This window comes from Sturnus vulgaris, chromosome 2, assembly GCF_052056855.1.
Source record: "Sturnus vulgaris isolate bStuVul1 chromosome 2, bStuVul1.hap1, whole genome shotgun sequence".
In the NCBI taxonomy this organism is placed as follows: Eukaryota; Metazoa; Chordata; class Aves; order Passeriformes; family Sturnidae; genus Sturnus; species Sturnus vulgaris.
Window position 1 is genome coordinate 90521860 of NC_142244.1, and position 17318 is coordinate 90539177.

The 17318-nt window shown below is 37.5% G+C and overlaps 1 long non-coding RNA gene across 1 annotated transcript in view; it reads left to right on the plus strand.

Annotated features, from left to right (window-relative positions):
• LOC148224894 (uncharacterized) overlaps positions 1-12076 on the plus strand; it is a 112120-nt gene extending 100044 nt beyond the window's left edge. Inside the window, exons 3-5 of the long non-coding RNA XR_015801624.1 lie at positions 1139-1213; positions 9564-9662; positions 11544-12076. This is a non-coding gene — a long non-coding RNA (uncharacterized LOC148224894). The remainder of the gene's footprint in view (positions 1-1138; positions 1214-9563; positions 9663-11543) is intronic.
• Positions 12077-17318: the final 5242 nt, after the last annotated feature.

Here is a 17318-nt window from a genome sequence, read left to right on the forward strand (position 1 = left end):
TTTTAATGGACACCTAATATATATGATTGGAAGATGACAGAACTGGTGGAAAAATAACTGAAATTAATAAAATATAATAGATAAAGGTGAAATAAATGTAAAAACGTGTATATTTGTACATAACATGCTGCACTTTATCAAATTTATTTGAAATTAATTCCCTTTTATTGTCTAGATCAATACCATTGTGATCAGTACTGATTAAAATGGAAACACTTATAAATAAAATACACTAAATTTTCTCAAATTAATTTCCCCACCTCCTAAACATTTAAAAAAATAATCCACAAAAGAGTTTGAGCATCTTGTTTCTTTTGAGGCAGTGTAATCATACATATTTTTATTCATATCTGATACTACAAAAGCTACAGAAAGATTCTATTGTTAGTATGTACCATATTATTGGTATTAACACACTCTAAATATGTGGAAATCTCATTCCAGCGGGGTTTTCTGTTTAATTTGTTCCCCTGTGATAATTACAGTTTTTGTCTGAGATGAGAGTCTTTTTTGTTAAGCTCCAGTGCTTCTGTGCAGTCCAACTGTTATGCTGAGAAGTAAATGAAAAAGCCTGTGCTCAAAAGCAAAGGAAATAGGCCTCGATACATTCATTTTCAGGTCTCAGCTCCATGCAGAACAAAAAGACACAGTATGATTTTGAAAGATGATGTCCTATTGATGTGTCAGAAATTATGGGAATTTTCCATTCAAATATTGGAGTCCCTCCAAAGAGTTCATTTTATTATTTTATTAGCTTATTTGACTCCCATATTTATTGTTTTTGTATTAGGAATGGTTGAAACAACAAATAGATACATATATATATATATACACAGGCATGCACACATAGGCATATTTATATGTAAGAATGTATGTAAATATGTATGTATTGCTCTTTATCCTGGTTTCATTTTACCAAAGTAACATGAAGTAGAGTGGTAGGTTTTAAGATAACCAACAATGATCAATAATCAATGTGCTGGTTTCCTCAGGTATGATCCATTTTAGTGAGTGAAAAAAGTGGTTCAGAGTAACGTTGTCACTTAGATGGCATCTGTGATCTCATTCTGTTTCTAACATAAACCAACAGCAGATACACAAAATTTACACTCTTTCTTTTTTTTTTTTTTTCATACAGGTACATGGATATCAGCACACACAAGGAGTGATGGAATGGAGAAATATCCTTACTGGCCATGCAAATAGCAGGAAGGTAGGAAGAAAGAACCACAGCACACTGCAAGAAAGGCTGAGAATTCAAAATGACCTTGACAGATCTGCAAAACGGTCTGGAAAAGAATACAGGGAAAGAGTATAAAATTCATGATGGACAAATGCAAGGCACTACTTAAGAGATAAATGTTCAGTAAATATGGGATAGAGTGTAGCTGATCAGACAGCAATTTTTCTTAGACATTGGTAGCTATATGGGTCATCCCTACTGCAGGCTTGATATATTATGGGAATCAAATTTCTGAAGAAAAAATAACATTTATTCCATGATGCAAACACAAGAGAAAATATATATAATATTTAAAACAATATAATTATTTATGTTTATTTTCTGTTGTGAAGGCATTAATAAAAGTGCCTGAATATCACACTTCAGAACTGACATGTATCTCTTTGACAAGAATGATCAAAAGCTTATGAAGACCTCCAAAAAGTCTTATTTCTCTACATTTACTTCAAATGTCAACACATGTCGCTCACCTTATTTTTTTAAAAAAATGGGGGAGTTTCCTTTTTTTCCCAATACCCTGGTTTTATCTTGCTCTCTTGCTTTTCTTTGTACATTTATTTGCCCCACTCTAAGACATCCAGTCTTTCTGTGTCTCTTCAGTCACAGTGCATCTCTTTCCCTTCTCTCTTAGCTCTTTCCTGTCTCCTCTCCCTTTACCTTTTTCTTTTTTTGTCCAATCCTGTCTTTCAAGAGGGAGGAAAATCCAATAGCTGGAGACTCCCACAGGCAGTTATTCCTCTTCTGGGACTTTAGAGATGGAATACAAGGGGTCAGACCTGCTGTGTTTTTGCAGTTCTTGGGTTGCAAAGTGGGCAAAGAAGAAGCAGCCATGGAGCAGCAAGATCTGCTGCTGAGAGAAACAAAGAGGAGCTCATTGAGCCCCAGCTGTGGCTGTGGGCAGCCTCTTTCTGCCTTAGCATGGAGGTGGCAGTTTAATCATGGATTATTTATTACTGGAGAACCTAAACTATGCTTATTTTCACTCCTGCTGGATTTCATCCACTTTACTACCTGAGGGCAAAGCACTTGGTTTCAACCTTCAGCCTCTAAGAAGTACTGCAAGGGAACAATATTTGCATTTTAAGGCATTTTTGGAGAAAACTTTTTTTTTGTTTTTGAGGGTTGAGGGGGAATATTTTTCTTCTCTTCTCTAGTTTATCAATTCCTCCTAGTCTTGGCTTAGTCTAAAGTGTGCTTTTGAACAGCTCCTGTGATGGTCTCTTTCCCTGGGACAAAGCACAAGTCCTGCTGATTAGACTACAGGAAAGCCCTACCATAGCATAGTTGTTTCTTCTTTTCCTGTTTCATAATTGATATTGTTTGTACCGTAGTTTATACACAAACTCAGATGTATCACAAGCACGCTCACTCAGCACACATCCGTTCAGGCAGGTACTTCACTCCAGGCAGCCAGCGTTTCCTCTGCAAACATATGGGATTGGATATTGCAGCCCTTCCTCTGATGTCTCCACTGAGACTCTGAGAATGCCCTGACTGCAGTGCTACTCTCCTGTCCCCTCTCATAAGGGCTTTCACTTGCCAGCTGGTGCCAGGAGCTGCTTTAACTGGTCCTGAAAGATTATTCCTCTCCGGGCATGTGTTAACAACACGGCGCTCTCCTTACCGCAGTGTCCTCTCTGCACTGTCACTTGCATCTTGTAAGCTGAGAACCCCGAAACCAAGGAAATCAAAGACCACACATGTATGTAGTCTCTTGGCTGCTCAGAGTAGGTGTGACATGATGCCCACTCACCCATTAGGAGCATTCAGGGGGTAAAGCTGCCAAACAACAGTGAAGGTTTGGTAAGTTCCTTACTAGCTGCTGTAGAAAATATCATCTCTTTTGTGAGTGCTCCTCTCTCTGTGTTTGCACTGCCACATTGGTGCCAGGACCTTGGTCCCAAAACCTGCCAAAGAAACTGGAAAAATGTTTCCCACTGCTGGCCCTGTCCTCAGACCCTGTGCTGTGTTCAGGTTGAGGCAGCCCTGCAGGGTGGCAAGGCTAGCCCCTCAGACCCGCCAGCTGCCAGCACAGCCTGACAGGCAAATAAACAGAAATCCCAAAGAAAAGAAGAGCAATTGAACCAACCCACACCAATAAAACATTCCTGAAGGGTTTTAGGAAATTGTCACTCAAAAAAAGAAAAAACACAGACAGCAACCAAAACTAGGCATATCAGATTCACCACATCACAGCACCAGCCCATTTTAAACAGACTGTGGTTACCTTGGTTATGTAGTGGGTACCCTTTGTGAAAACCAAATAAACAAACAACACACACACTCCACTAATGCAGGAGCTGCTCTCAGACTGCATGTTGGCTCTGAGCCACATCTCCCGCAGTAAGGGGAGTGTGGAAATGCACAGCCTTGGCAGCAGCTTCCAGTGCCTCAGGCTCTCACAGTTTATTTTATTTATTTATAGGATTTTCTATGGCACTCGTCACCCTCATATCTAGGCATCTTAAAGGTATTAGTAGACTTACCCTCACAACTCCTCTTTGAGATACGAAAGTTATTATCCCCATTTCATAGATATAGAACTAATAGGTCACTAACTTGCTCGGTTTCAGAAGGAGAATCTGGCAGAATTAGGGACTGAACAAGCCCCTGAGTTCCATTCCTGAACCTTAACCACAGAAGTTTCCCTCCAGGGGCATTAATGAGACTGATGAAATACAGAAAGCTAAATATCATCATGGATATATTTGACTCCTGATTTTTTTTCCCTACAGTGTTGGGTCTAGCAGCTGTTAAGTACATAGAAAAAAAGGTATAATTCTATTTGCATTTTTCTTCATCTCTGAGGTCTAAAAAAGGGGTATCAATACAGCACACCTTTTTCATTAGTGTTTATAATAAGAGCAACTGATATACTTTAGACTTGCATGTAACCGAAGTCTAACACATTTTTGGCATGACACTAATCCTAAATTAGTTGCTCTATGTTTATTTTCATTTTTTGCTTCTGTTTATGGTTAATTTTTCTAATTTGAAGACAATCTGGTGCTTCTCTGAAGATTCTTTTTTCTTTCCATTTTTTCCTCAACTCCTCTCAGTTGATGGCTTCAAGAATTAAACTGCCTCTTGTGTAGCTATTTTGGTGTTCAAACTGGCCACTGCTATAAAGAGTTGTGCTTCTAGCTCTCCATCACTGTACAGAAAAGCAGCAGATACTTCTGTGTGTCAAGAAACTAGGAGGATCCCATGTCACTGCAAATGAACCATGAATTTCCAGGGTTCAAAGGACAACTAGAAAGACAGGATGAGTCATGTGACTTTTGTGTTGCACCCTGATAAATGGCAGGTCAAGGAGGGTTGTGTTTAATAGTATATTCCTCAATGAAATGTCACTTTTTCCTCAATGTGTCCTCTGTGTGAGCTAATTAAAATCATGTTTTACTGCAATGTCAGCACATGAAGTTGCTGACTTTCTTGTTGTCTTCTACATAGTACAAAATGAATGTTGTCATTTGATAAATTCAGGATCTTAAAGGTTCTGTCTGATGGGTTTTAATGTATGCTGCTCTATATATGTTTAATGCTTTCAAACTTCCTCTATTCCTTTGTTCAAATCACAGCATTCACGACCTGTACATAATGTTCTCTCTTGCCATCCTTAAGCCTCAACCTCCTCAAAATTAACAGAATTTTTAAAAATATCACAAGCAAATACTGGCATTGCTTCCCTTCCAGACTGTTTTAAATCAGTTTTTAAGCAATGTGTCCAAAAGCCACGCTCATATGCATGTACGCCAATGAGAATTGGCTGTACAGGTGCAATTTTCTTACAGGTTACTTTTATATTGATATCAGGGTGTGTTTATAATGTTCATTTGGAAATAAATTCTACCACCTTACACCACATCTATAATAAGCAGTAGTTAAAGAGTATGGCTATAGAAAGCATGGGATTAATTTCTCTAACCAATAACAATTGCAGGATTGGCACCAGGAATCTTGTTTGTAAAGCTCTTGGAAACTGCTGTTTATGGTGCATCTCGTCTCAGTAATAGGAATATGAATGAGAAAAACAAACAACCTGTTACTGCATTAACTTTTGCTTTTACTATTCTTATCCTTGTATGCTGTAAAATTTATTTTAACAAAAAATCACAGTCAGTATCTCTGCATATATTACAGTAAATGACTAAAAGCAAAGTTTCCAGCTTTGGTCTGACTCTATCACTTTGTGCTGTAATCCACACAGACCTCGTAAATTAGTTTGGGACCGAGTCAGTTCTTCAGTGAGTATTGTCCACATATTAATTTATTGATAGGTGCTACAGCAGTGAGTTCAAGACACGGCTCAATCCGAGGTGTACCTTCACCCTCTTCCCCTCCCCCATCCTCATCCAGCTTGCTTCCTTAATGCTGAGAGCCAGTGCAATGCTGACTTCTGGCTGAGATACAAAACACAGATCTCAAAGAAATTCTCTCACCTCCTAAAGACCTTATCCGAAGCCCATTAAAGCTGATGAGAGCCTTCCCATTGACTTCAGAAAGCCTCAGATCCACTCCCCCAGGGAAAAGATGTTAACACTCGTGCATCCTTAAACCAGCCAGGAGAACTTCTTGAAATCAATATCTCTCTATCAATATTGGTACCTAAAACCCCTAAAATACAACAAAGACACTTCTTGTGAGTCCTGCCAGCTGCAGGGAAAAAAAAAAATAGAAAACAAGCCCTTGGGAGACACCATTACCTAAAGTAAGCATCTGAGTCTGAGCAGTGACCACAACAGCTACAAAACTATACACTAACCTTTCTGTGTTTGGACTCAGATTTGCTTTACTGTACTCACAGCTCCACACTGAATGCACTAAATGACTCACATTACACACACTGCAACAAAGGCAGTTATACCCCAATCTTCATTAAGGTCTTAATGCAGCAAGGTACTTAAGCACATGCCTAACTTTAAGTACAAGGGAAGTCTAATTAACTTCAATGGGACTGCTTGCTTGCTTTAAGCCAGGCATGTGCTTAAGTATCTTGCTGAAACTGAGAGGAAGACTCCAGGTGCTACCATTTATATAAGTGTCATTAAACACAGAGTTAGTGTACTTAGATACACAAACTTCCTAACCTCTAAAACCACATCATTAAATTATAGCACTTACTAGAAAACAGCAGAGGTGAGCATGTTGATGAAGCATCACATACATCAATATATATACATAACCCATTAAAGTGATCAAAAATACAATATCCCATGCACATTTTTAGCATTCCATCTGTGGTTTGTGCATGTGTACCTGTTCCTTCAGATTTCAGTTTTCTATAGGCAGAGACTGCAGACCTCTGAAAGGCCTGTGAACAAGACCCTGATCTGAAAGTAATACTCTCTGTGGCTTGGATATAAAAGAACAAAGAACTGAAACTGGAAATGGTTAGTACCTCAGGGGCAAAACAAAAACTGTTTAGGTTTCTTAGCAGTCCTATTTTGTACTTTCAAGCATATGTTATTTTTTATTCAATCTGAATTTCTTGTATTCTTAGTGCCCGTTTAATTGTCATCAGGTTGAAGTTAAGCCACTCACTGTGTGACTGCAGGCAAGTTGCTTGACCTTCTTTTTAGTCCTCTTATCTGGCTTTATAATCCAGCACAAATGGGAGCTCACTATAATCTAGAAGCTGTGTGTGTGGTGAGCAGAATAAGTTGGCTAGTCTGCTGGTTAGTTCATCAACAGTTTTGTCAGGGTAAGAAAAAAAATTTACTGGGAAAGGACAACCTCTCTCAGGCCAGGCAGATTTCCGTTCTGCTTATTCCCCCTGACATTTTTTTGACATTTTTGAGCTCTGTTTCTTCATTAGCAGTTGGACTCCATGAGCTTAAAGGTATTTTCAAACCTAAATGAGTCCATAATTTGTTAATTCTATAATTAAGAGATGCAGCAGAAAGCAATGAACTGCATATTTGGAACTGCACATGGGTTCCTACTTAGAAATCTATGATCTCAAAAAATTAGCTCTCATTTCTTCATTCTCAGTGCAGCTCACAAGGGGACTGGCAACCTTTCCCTGTATGTGGTTAAGAACCCAAAACTATGCACAGATTGTGGATTATTCTTGGATATCTCTCTTTGGTAAATACAATTGTTAAATAAAGTTTGCCTCATGCTCAGGACAATATGGAGTGACTCCCTCAGACAGAACATGAAGGGTTTAGCCCACAGGGAACAGTGCACCTGAAGGAGATCAGGGAAATTTGGTCTTTAGGGTAAGGGGAGAGAGATAATAGACAAAGCTAATTGGTGTGACTTTCATTTTATGTATGACAGTTAAATACTCTGGTGATGAGTATAGAACTGGTTTTTTCTCCTTTCAATTGATTATCTGATTATTTTGCTGAGGTCAGTAGCAAGTGTCTCCGACCTCATTGTTTGCTGAAGCAACTGTATTGTCACCAGCACTGGAGTGGAACATTGCTAACTCAATGGGTTAAGAAAACTGCTCATAAAAATGCTGAAATGCACTCAGTCTTTGGTAACCAAGACCATTACTGTATAAAAGGAGATACTGAAAAGAGCATTACACTGGACAATTGCTTCAAATTATCATTTGTTAAACATAATTTTACCCAACTGTTATCCTACCTAGTGCTCAGAGTTGAACTGTTGAATGCTCTAAAACTCATCAAACCCTTGAAATTAAGATTTATTTGAGGAAAACTGACATGGAAAGCATTTCTAGAGGGTCTTTCACAATGAAGAAAGCTCTGTATTTACAAAGTTATGCAATTAATAAAACAGTATTTGAGTATTCTTTGAGAAATGTTAAAAGAGAAGAGGACAAAAACCTGCTGTCTTAGTTCTTTTCAAACAGAAAAGTGCTTTGCTTGATTTTATAAGCAACATGCTGTTCTGTTGTCAGCCTTTCTGCATCTGTTATATCATGGGTCTTGACAACAACATAGGCCCATGTCCCTTGTGATTGAAGTAAAGTATTAAATTTTAGTATCCAGAACAAGGTGATATTTCAAAGGCCAGGCTGTTATTGAGCTTGCAGGTGATAAGTCTCAAATTCTGAAATTCTGCATTTTATAGAGAAGCACAACTGCTGACTTCAAAAATAAGTTTATAAGAAATTGCCAAGCACAAATGAACAAAGTTCCCAATGCTCTGGACCTGATTAGAGCCAGAGGGTTCCAGGTCAGAGTGCAAATTACTTTTCTTGAGCTTCTCTGTGGCTTCTTCACTTTACAGAATAAGAAACACCTGCTGGTAGTAGCATTAGAGAAGATTACACTTAAAACAGGCCTTACCCTTACTTGAGAGTGACAGAAGAAAATTCCTGTAACAGAAATTTATTTTGCGCCAGTAATAAAGCTGGACCAGCACAGTTGAAATAATTGTATAATGCCATTGTAATACAGGGTAGAGAAATAATATGAGATATTCCACCTGGATTCCATCTCTGGGGCACCCAACATAAGAACATCCAGCTCTGGGGCACCCAATGTAAGAAGGAGATGCTGGAGTGAGACCAAAGAAGGGCCACTAAGATGATCAAAGGGCTGGAGAACCTCTCTTATTCAGCCTGGAGAAGAGCAGATTCCAAGGAGAGCTTACAGAACATTCCAGTATCTAAAGGGGACTAGAAAAGAGATGGTGAGGTGCTTTTTGAAGGTCACATAGTGATGGGACAAAAAAAATAATAGCTGTACACTAAAAGAGAGCTGGTTTAGGTAAAAGGAAGAAATTCTTTACTGTGAGGGTGGTGAGGCACTGGCACAGGTTGCATAGACACACTGTGTCCCCCACCCCTGTTAGTAATCAAGGCCAGGCTTAACAGAGCTCTGACTAGCCTGATCTTAGTGGAAGATGTCCTTGCCCATGGCAGAAAGGTTGGAACTAGACAGTCTTTAAGGTCCCTTCCAACCAAACCATTACATGAATCTGTGATTCTTTGAAGTTTGGTGATTTCCTGAGGAATATTCTGCTTGAGCAGTAAATTACATGAATGCCAACACCTCTCAGTGTCTTAGTGCAGAATTGTCCACTTTTCAGGCTATAAATAGGGAATGCAAACACATTAACCTTAGGGATCATCAGGTTGCAGCTGTTGATCTTTCCTGCAGGAAACCACCAGACTAAGAAGTATCATACCTATTCCTTTGAAATGGATGTACGTTCTGCCTGAGTGGTGAAGTCTGCATTTTTTTCTCCAAAGTATGGAACTAGCTAGTGCTGTCGGGAGAAATAATGTGAATTGCAAAAGGTGGATATGAAAAATAGGTGTTTGGGTAAATAGCCAACACAAAACACTGTGGTGTTCATTTAAGCTGTGGAATAAACCAAAATCTTCTATTTACAGGGATTTATGAAAAGAAAGAGAGTACCTAAAATATGTTTTCACACTTGGCCCCCACAAAGGGTAACAGAGCCCTTGACTGACGTCAGAGTAAAATCACAGGTAAACACCATTTCCTTTCCTAAGCAAGATTCCTGACATCGGGGTCATTCTGTTCTGTCACCGACTATCAGAACAGCTATTGCCTTCTCATGAACCATTTCATCCATTCCATCTTCCATCCAATGACTCCCATAAAAAATTCTGTTTCTATAATGATGGAAGGGGGCTGTAAAAGACAAGAGAACATGGACGACAACAACAGCTTGACACTGAAAATTGAGTAAAATAATTTAACAATGATTTTCTGCAGAATTCAGCTGAAGTCAGAAAAACAGAGTAAAGCCAACCTTTTTGTCTGCTCTTACTACAACTAATGAAACATTAACTATAATACATAAGCATTGCTGATCATATTTCATTTGATCATCCATTAGGGCCTCACATAGTTCTGTGCTTTTTAATACGAAGCATAATACTTTAGGGGGAGAGAAGCTGGCAGACAGAGGCGGAAGAGGATTTGTCCTCACACTGTGTGCTGGCACAGTAATGTTCTTCCTGCTGAACTAATGGCTCTTCATAGGGTTTAGGTCAAAGAGTTTAATGGAGCTTAGCTCTGGATGTCTCAGTAACTTAGATTCTAAAACTAAACTACTTTACTCTTAAAATACAAATGACGATGGTCCTAATAAGGACACATATTCCCAAGCAGACTTGAGAGTCAAATATATGACAAGAATGCTAAAACAGATGATATCTTTCTTCCAACTAATGCTGAAAAAATTGTCCATTCCTTACCCCAGACAAATTCACTTTTTTCTGCAGTTTCTCCAAGGCAGAGGAGGAGAGGATGTTTGCACTGAGAATGTTTGCTCCATTTTGTTTAGCCCCTGAGATTTAAATACATATATATATATATATATATATATTTAAAAATACTGAGCTTTCATATCTGCATATCTTTTGCTTTTTTGGTTATGTGGCAATATGTGAAGAGAATGCAAAGATCCCCTCACCACAGTACGTTCCAAGATGCAGCATAAAATACCTTACTTCTATGTCAGCCAAAATGTCACTTTGAAAAAAGTAAGAGATCTCTATTAAAGTTTCATTTTTTTCACTTTCCACTGTTACCTTTTTCTACCTCTCTACAAGTTTCTTCTGATAGTATAGAGCTGACATTACAGACAAATCTACTTGACCATACAGATTTCTTTAATAACATAAATCTTCTGCTTGATTTTACTTCAACCGGAATATCTTCATATATGTCCTACAGTTGCACTTGAATCCACCACCAGTTCTCTATTAAAGATATTTTGTTGTTTCCAAACAGAAATATCCTGCAATTTCTTTCAATAGGAAGATAAAATTTCTTTCATCTGAAATTATGAAGGAACAAAGAAAACTTGTAATTCACAAAATTGATTGGTATTTTGGGGTTTTTTTTCTGCCTGGATTGGCAATTTCTGTCCTGACAGATCTGTGTAGTTTCCTTGGTCAATAGATAGAAAAATAGATATGAAGGGTGAGGAGAACAGCTGTCCTAACTTCAGAGAAGAGAAAGAAGTCTGTAACATACCTTACCTGTTATAAACTGGAAGTTTCTCTTATAGCATTTGTGCAGGAATGAAATGAAAAAAAATTTAGAAAATCTGAAAGCAAATATTTAATTCAAAAAGATCAAGGTATCCTTACATCATGCCGCTATGGAGACCTCTTGTGTCCTACACAGACTGGTAGATAAAACAGAAGCAAAACAAAGTAAAAAGAAAGTCCAAAGCCATAAATATTGTTTTAGATGTGAGTTACAGCAGTCTAATATATCTGTAATGCACCTAGCACACTTTGAGGTCTTTCAAAATAATAGCATCTTCAAAGTGAGAGATTTTTTTTTACTCTAAAGGTTTTTACTCTAAAGAATTTTCCACTTTTTCTTTACAGGTATATACACAGCTTCAGGGGTGTCTTGTGCCAGCTCTCATACACAGTCACCTGAGATCCTGCCAGCCCTTTTGCTTCTCTTGAAAGCCCTCGAGCAGCAACAGGGGCACCTGGAGGTTGTAACATCCTTGTGAACTGCTGTGGATAGAGAAAGAGCCTGATTCCTTTCTTCTTTACAGGGGTGTAAATTGGGAATATTGTCATTCAGCTGCATCTTGAATGAAACTGCCTCATCAGCCTCATAAATCCAAGGAGAGTATTGGGTGCAAAAGGATAAACAGAAAGAAGCAGAGGGAAGAGGGGGAAGCCCATCCTTCCAGCTTCTGCCTTAACTAATTTCTGCAGCTAGGAACAGCTGATGTAGAATCTGCATTTTCTGAAAAGAAATTATCCACCAAATAGAGTCAAGTTTATGCATGTAACCTTTAGAGTTAAAAAATCTCTCTCTCTCTCTTTGAAGATGCTATTGTTTTGAAAGACCTCAAAGTGTGCTGGGTACATTACAGATATATTAGACTGCTGTGACTCACATCTAAAGCAGTATTTGTGGCTTTGGACTTTGTTTTACATTATTTTGTTTCAGTTTTATCTACCAGTCTGTGTAGGACACAAGAGGTCTCTATAGCGGCATGATGTAAGGATACCTTGATCTTCTTGAATTAAATATTTGCTTTCAGGCTTCTGTTGCCCATTATGGGGAGAGTCTGAAGCCCAATTTTGTGTGTGATGAGAAAGCTGAGTAATTTTAGTTACACAATATAGGTAGGTTTTATTTCTTCTCTAACGTTTTGGTATTAAGTCATTGTCGGCTCTGCTAGTGTAGCTCAATTAATAGAAATACTTCTTTAAAAATATTCAAATTTGCCACATTTTGCTTTTGTTTGGAGTCTGTATTTGTTGGGGGCATTTTTACTTACTAGAGAAAAAAATCCCAACATTAAAAGAGCTAGAAACCTCAACTATACAGAATTTTGTAATGAGGCATCAAGGTTGAGATTTCTGAAGAAAGCAACATTTTGTTGTATTGGAAATTATCCTAGCTCTTGCAAACAGGTGATAAAAACATCTATCTCAGTGGTTATTGGCTTGTCCACATGCATAATTACTTCTTACAATGCACTAACCCTCTATGGCTGCACAAAATCAGTAATGATGTTGCATTTTATTTCTATCTTTAAGAAGATATTTGAAGATGGGTTTTGTGTGTGTGTGGGTAGGTGGGTGTGTATGTCTGTGTAAATCCAGAATAGAGATGCAGCACTGAGATTTCCTTTCTTGAAAGCTAGAAAGAAATAAAGAAGAAAATGGTTACTAATGGACAATTGGGACAAAACTAAAAGGGAACAAGAATAACAAAAAAAGAAAAGATACTTAGAAACTGGATGCTAGGAGAAAGTATTGAACATGTATAACTCCAGAATACACAAGGGAAGATCAAGAAATCTTGATCTTCAGAAATCCATTAAAAAGTAAAAAGAATAAATTTAATTTATCACATTAAACAAATGAAAAAAAACCAGACAGTGGCAGACCTAATACAGATGTTTTGCCGTATAGTGGGAAAATGAAGACATTTTCAAGCAGCAAGGCTTGCAAGTCATCGTCTCGAAATGCTTAGATCAGGTGGCACTCGCTGTTAGAAAAGTAAGCTCTGTAATGATATCGATTGCTTCCAAGGCCATATTAGAGATGAAGACAAGTCCCGAGAGAGAGGTTGTTGTCACCTTGACCTTGGGTCAGAGCTGGACCACTGACCCCTGACACCCAGGACTTCTGCACTGCATCGTGATATCTTTCATGCCTACAGACAAAGTCAGCAGGGGACATGTGTCGATGTGGCCCTTGCCAAATCAGAATTGACTGGCCTGTAGGAAGCTGGAGAGCAGCGGGAAATGTGGGTTAAAGTATGTCAATAATGTTTCACAAGAACAATTTCTCCCAAGAATTGTAGCTGTTGGAATGTTTTGACATTTATTCGGTAGAGAAATGTAGCATGTTTTGTGAAGCACTTCAAGAGAGCTGCTGCTAACTGCCGCGGTGTATTGATCCTCCTGTTAAATTGCATGGGCACACTTGGGAGATCATTGAGATTCAGGCAACAGGACAGAAAGGATCGGCTGCACCCGATGGTCACTAATGGTAATTGGTTTCGATCCTCGCACTTGAAGAAGCTGTGATTTACTTGGTTCACAGATGAATTGTGGACACTAAATATTTTGAAAAGAAAAATATACTGTGATTTCTTTTTCTCATGCCATTTACAAATTATTGCCTCCACTTTGAATATTTCATATAAAGTATAGAAATCCACATGACTCCACATGACTATAAGAACACGCTAAGCAAAATTTCAAGGAATTCCCTCTTATCTGTAAAGCTTGTATCAGTACAAAGCAAATGAACTTTCTGATCCTAATATAAATGAATTCATTTAATAATTATAAAAAAAATAGCAGCATCTTAAAAATCTGTCAGCACTCTTACATCATCACAATACTTTTTTTTTTTTTACTCTACACACATTCCTCTCTCTAGCCCATTTGGTGGTGTATCATCACAGTCTTAACATAATGAATGTTAAAAAGAAGTATATTGAAGGCAACTACAAAAGTAGAACAATGTAGGCAGGTATGGCTAGCAATATAATATTGAAGTAAATTATACTGGAATGAAGAATCTGATATGAAAATTGGATACTAATGTTAATATCAGAGTAAATTATTGCTACAATACAGGAGCTGATATAAAAATTGGAGTGTACTTCCAAAAATGAATGTGATGATAATGCTGCCAAAATTCATGCCACACATGATTTTCAAAGCAGATTTTAAAGGGCTTCTGTAGCTTTCTGCTTTATACAAGATACTTTGCTAAGTATATGTACATAATTACATGAAAGCAAAAATATTCAGTAAATGATGGCTGCTTTAATACAAAGAAATTCATATATACTAAGATTCTGGGAAGGAACCCGTTCTGTAATTCTTTTAATCTGTTTCAAGTACACGTGTCCTTTATGATACATACTACATTCCTATGGGTTTTTAAAGGACAAAGGGGTTTTCAGTTTTTGTTCTGTAGGGCTTTTTTTTCCCCTTCAATGGAGAGGTCAGCAGTTTCTACAAACAGATGAGTTTCATGCATAAACTTGCATAAAATATCCATAAAATCTATATAGCACTTTGACAAATAGAAAATATCACAATATAAAGTAACTACATATATTGTTTCTTTGTTAACTGAGATCAAAATTATGCTTATCTGGAGTCTTTCAGTTAAAATGGCTGTAAATAGATTGCAAATTCAATTACAGCTAAATCATGCATTGTAGAATTTGTATCATCCAGAGCTAAAATAGATAAAATAGAGAAAAATGAATGTCTGAATGTTACTGAAAATTCTGTATAACAGCAATATGGCATTTTCAATTGCTGCACAAGTCTCAAATTTCTGAAATATTTACAAACCTTAGATAATGACAACCTCAGGAGAAAATCAAGAAAACAGACGGTATACAGGAGATAGCCTGAGGCAACCAGTGATGAGGTCAGATCTATACAGTATGTGTGCTTTACATGAAAAACGCTCTACTAAAATGTCTTTGCGTACTGTGTGGAGCTTTGGGATGTAGCAGGTATTCGCTAGGGGAAGGTAAGGATTATTTACTAGGATCAGTAACATGGAATTCAATATTAAAACCGACAAAGGTTATCATCTATTACACATTAAATTCACCACAGTTGTTTGACAACTCTCATAGCAACAGATTCCACCCTTAACAATTCAAAGCAATCTTTCAGATTAAAGTTCATGTGATCACTTTAAAGAACTATTCATTGTTAATCAAGCAATATTGCTTCAGGCATCGTGTTTGTCTTTCACTTCAGGCTATTTGGTTGATTGCAGAAAATGCTGAGTTTCTCTGTGTGTGTGTGCAGAGCTGTGTGTCTGCTAGGTAGAAGTGACAGGTGAGGCAGTGGGGAGGAGGGAATGTGGGAACTGATTGAATAGACTGCAAAAGTGATAAATAAAGTCCCAGTGGCTGAGGATGAGAAGTATATTCTGCCTTAAAAATTGCACAATTTAATTTTGCAGAACATTAACCAATGATGATATCTTTAAAATATAAAGTATTCCTTTAAAACAGCTAATGCCATATGTATAAATAATATATACACATTCATATAGGCTTCTAACATTGCTCAGATTATCTTGATCATGTAGTACTTTACATATTTTCTAGTCAGAGCTGTTACTCAAATAAAGGTACATCTCAGAGGGATTAAGAAAATTCAACTCCAACATTTCACAGCATAGAAACCCTCTTTTTTTCTCCCCACTTGTGAAGCATCTGCTCCAGGCATGTCTTAGTCATGATGTAACTATACTCCAAAGATTTAACAGGTGCAATATCCACAACAATAACATTGTAGGGAGGAAAGACTAAAGAGGATGGGACTGTTACCTGCTCAGACATCACTGTTGAAGACCCTAGAATGCTTACTCAAGAACACTTGAGCATCCTCAAAATATTTGTTCTTTTGAGGAAAGCTGTCATTCTGCAGTGCTGCCCTAACATCCAACCAGGTGCTGAGTCCAAGCTCAGGTAGAGACTGCTTGCTGTCAGTCAGGGCAACCAGCCCACCATAAGTTCCTGCAGATAACAACAGCAACCACTGCCATCAACACTGAAGGCAATACAATTGCCAGAATGGATCCTCTTTTGATGTCCATGAAGAGTCCTGCTTGCAGGTCACAGCACAACCCTTAAATAGGAATGAAAGATGAGTCCTACTGTAGCCTTGTAAACACTGGAAGTGCATATCCTATCTAGATCTCTTCAAGAAACAAGGTTGAAACCATACAGGAGTATCTGAAATAATTAGTATTTCTTGATTTAAGAAATTCTGCATTCAAAAATCCTCTTTAATGATAATATTTTTTTCATTAGAAAATGTTAATTTGTTTGAAATTAAGCTGTGTGTAGGAAAAAAGTGGTTTTGAATAACCTTCTGATTCAAAAGTCTTATAGACAAAGACTTTTTAAGTGGTCAAGTATACCATTCTGACATTTTTAATAACAAGTTCCAAGTTTGGCTCCAGTTCAAAATAATCCTCCATTATGTGCTGAATAAGAGCTGCTTATAAAGAACCAAATCCGAAAAAAATACTTTAAAATTACTGGAATTACACGTGGTATTCTACCCAACCACATCTTTTCCTGAGTTCGTCAGTTTGCATAAGGTCCTCAATCCTGAGAGAAACCAGACAATGGAAATTTGTATTGTAGGGGTAATATCTATCCTATTCAGCTATCCTTACCATGGTGATTTCCAGTAGAAAAGATTTCATTGGGAAAGCCCTCATATTTTATATTTTGGAAGGTTACTCGTAAAATCAACTATTTCATCTGTCCTTCTCAACAGTTTTGGGTAGTTTCTGAGATCTGAGAAAAGATGATTTTATTTCAGAATTAAGTCCAACATCAAAAATGAACACCAAACAAAACTTTTCAAATCTTTGCAGTCTGCAAATATGCAAAATATGTATCTGCCTCATAACCTTCCAGAGTGTTTACTCCTAAAGATATTCCTGCAGTGAGAATTCTTTAAGCATGAGAAAATTAAATAATAACAATTCAGTACTACTAAAGCATAACAATGTGTACCTATTTTGCTTTTTCTTCCTTTGGACCTGATAAAATAAACAAGGAAGTTGCTGACCTTGCCCTCCAGAAGTGTTTTCTAATTGTCAAAATCATTCTAGAAGAATTAA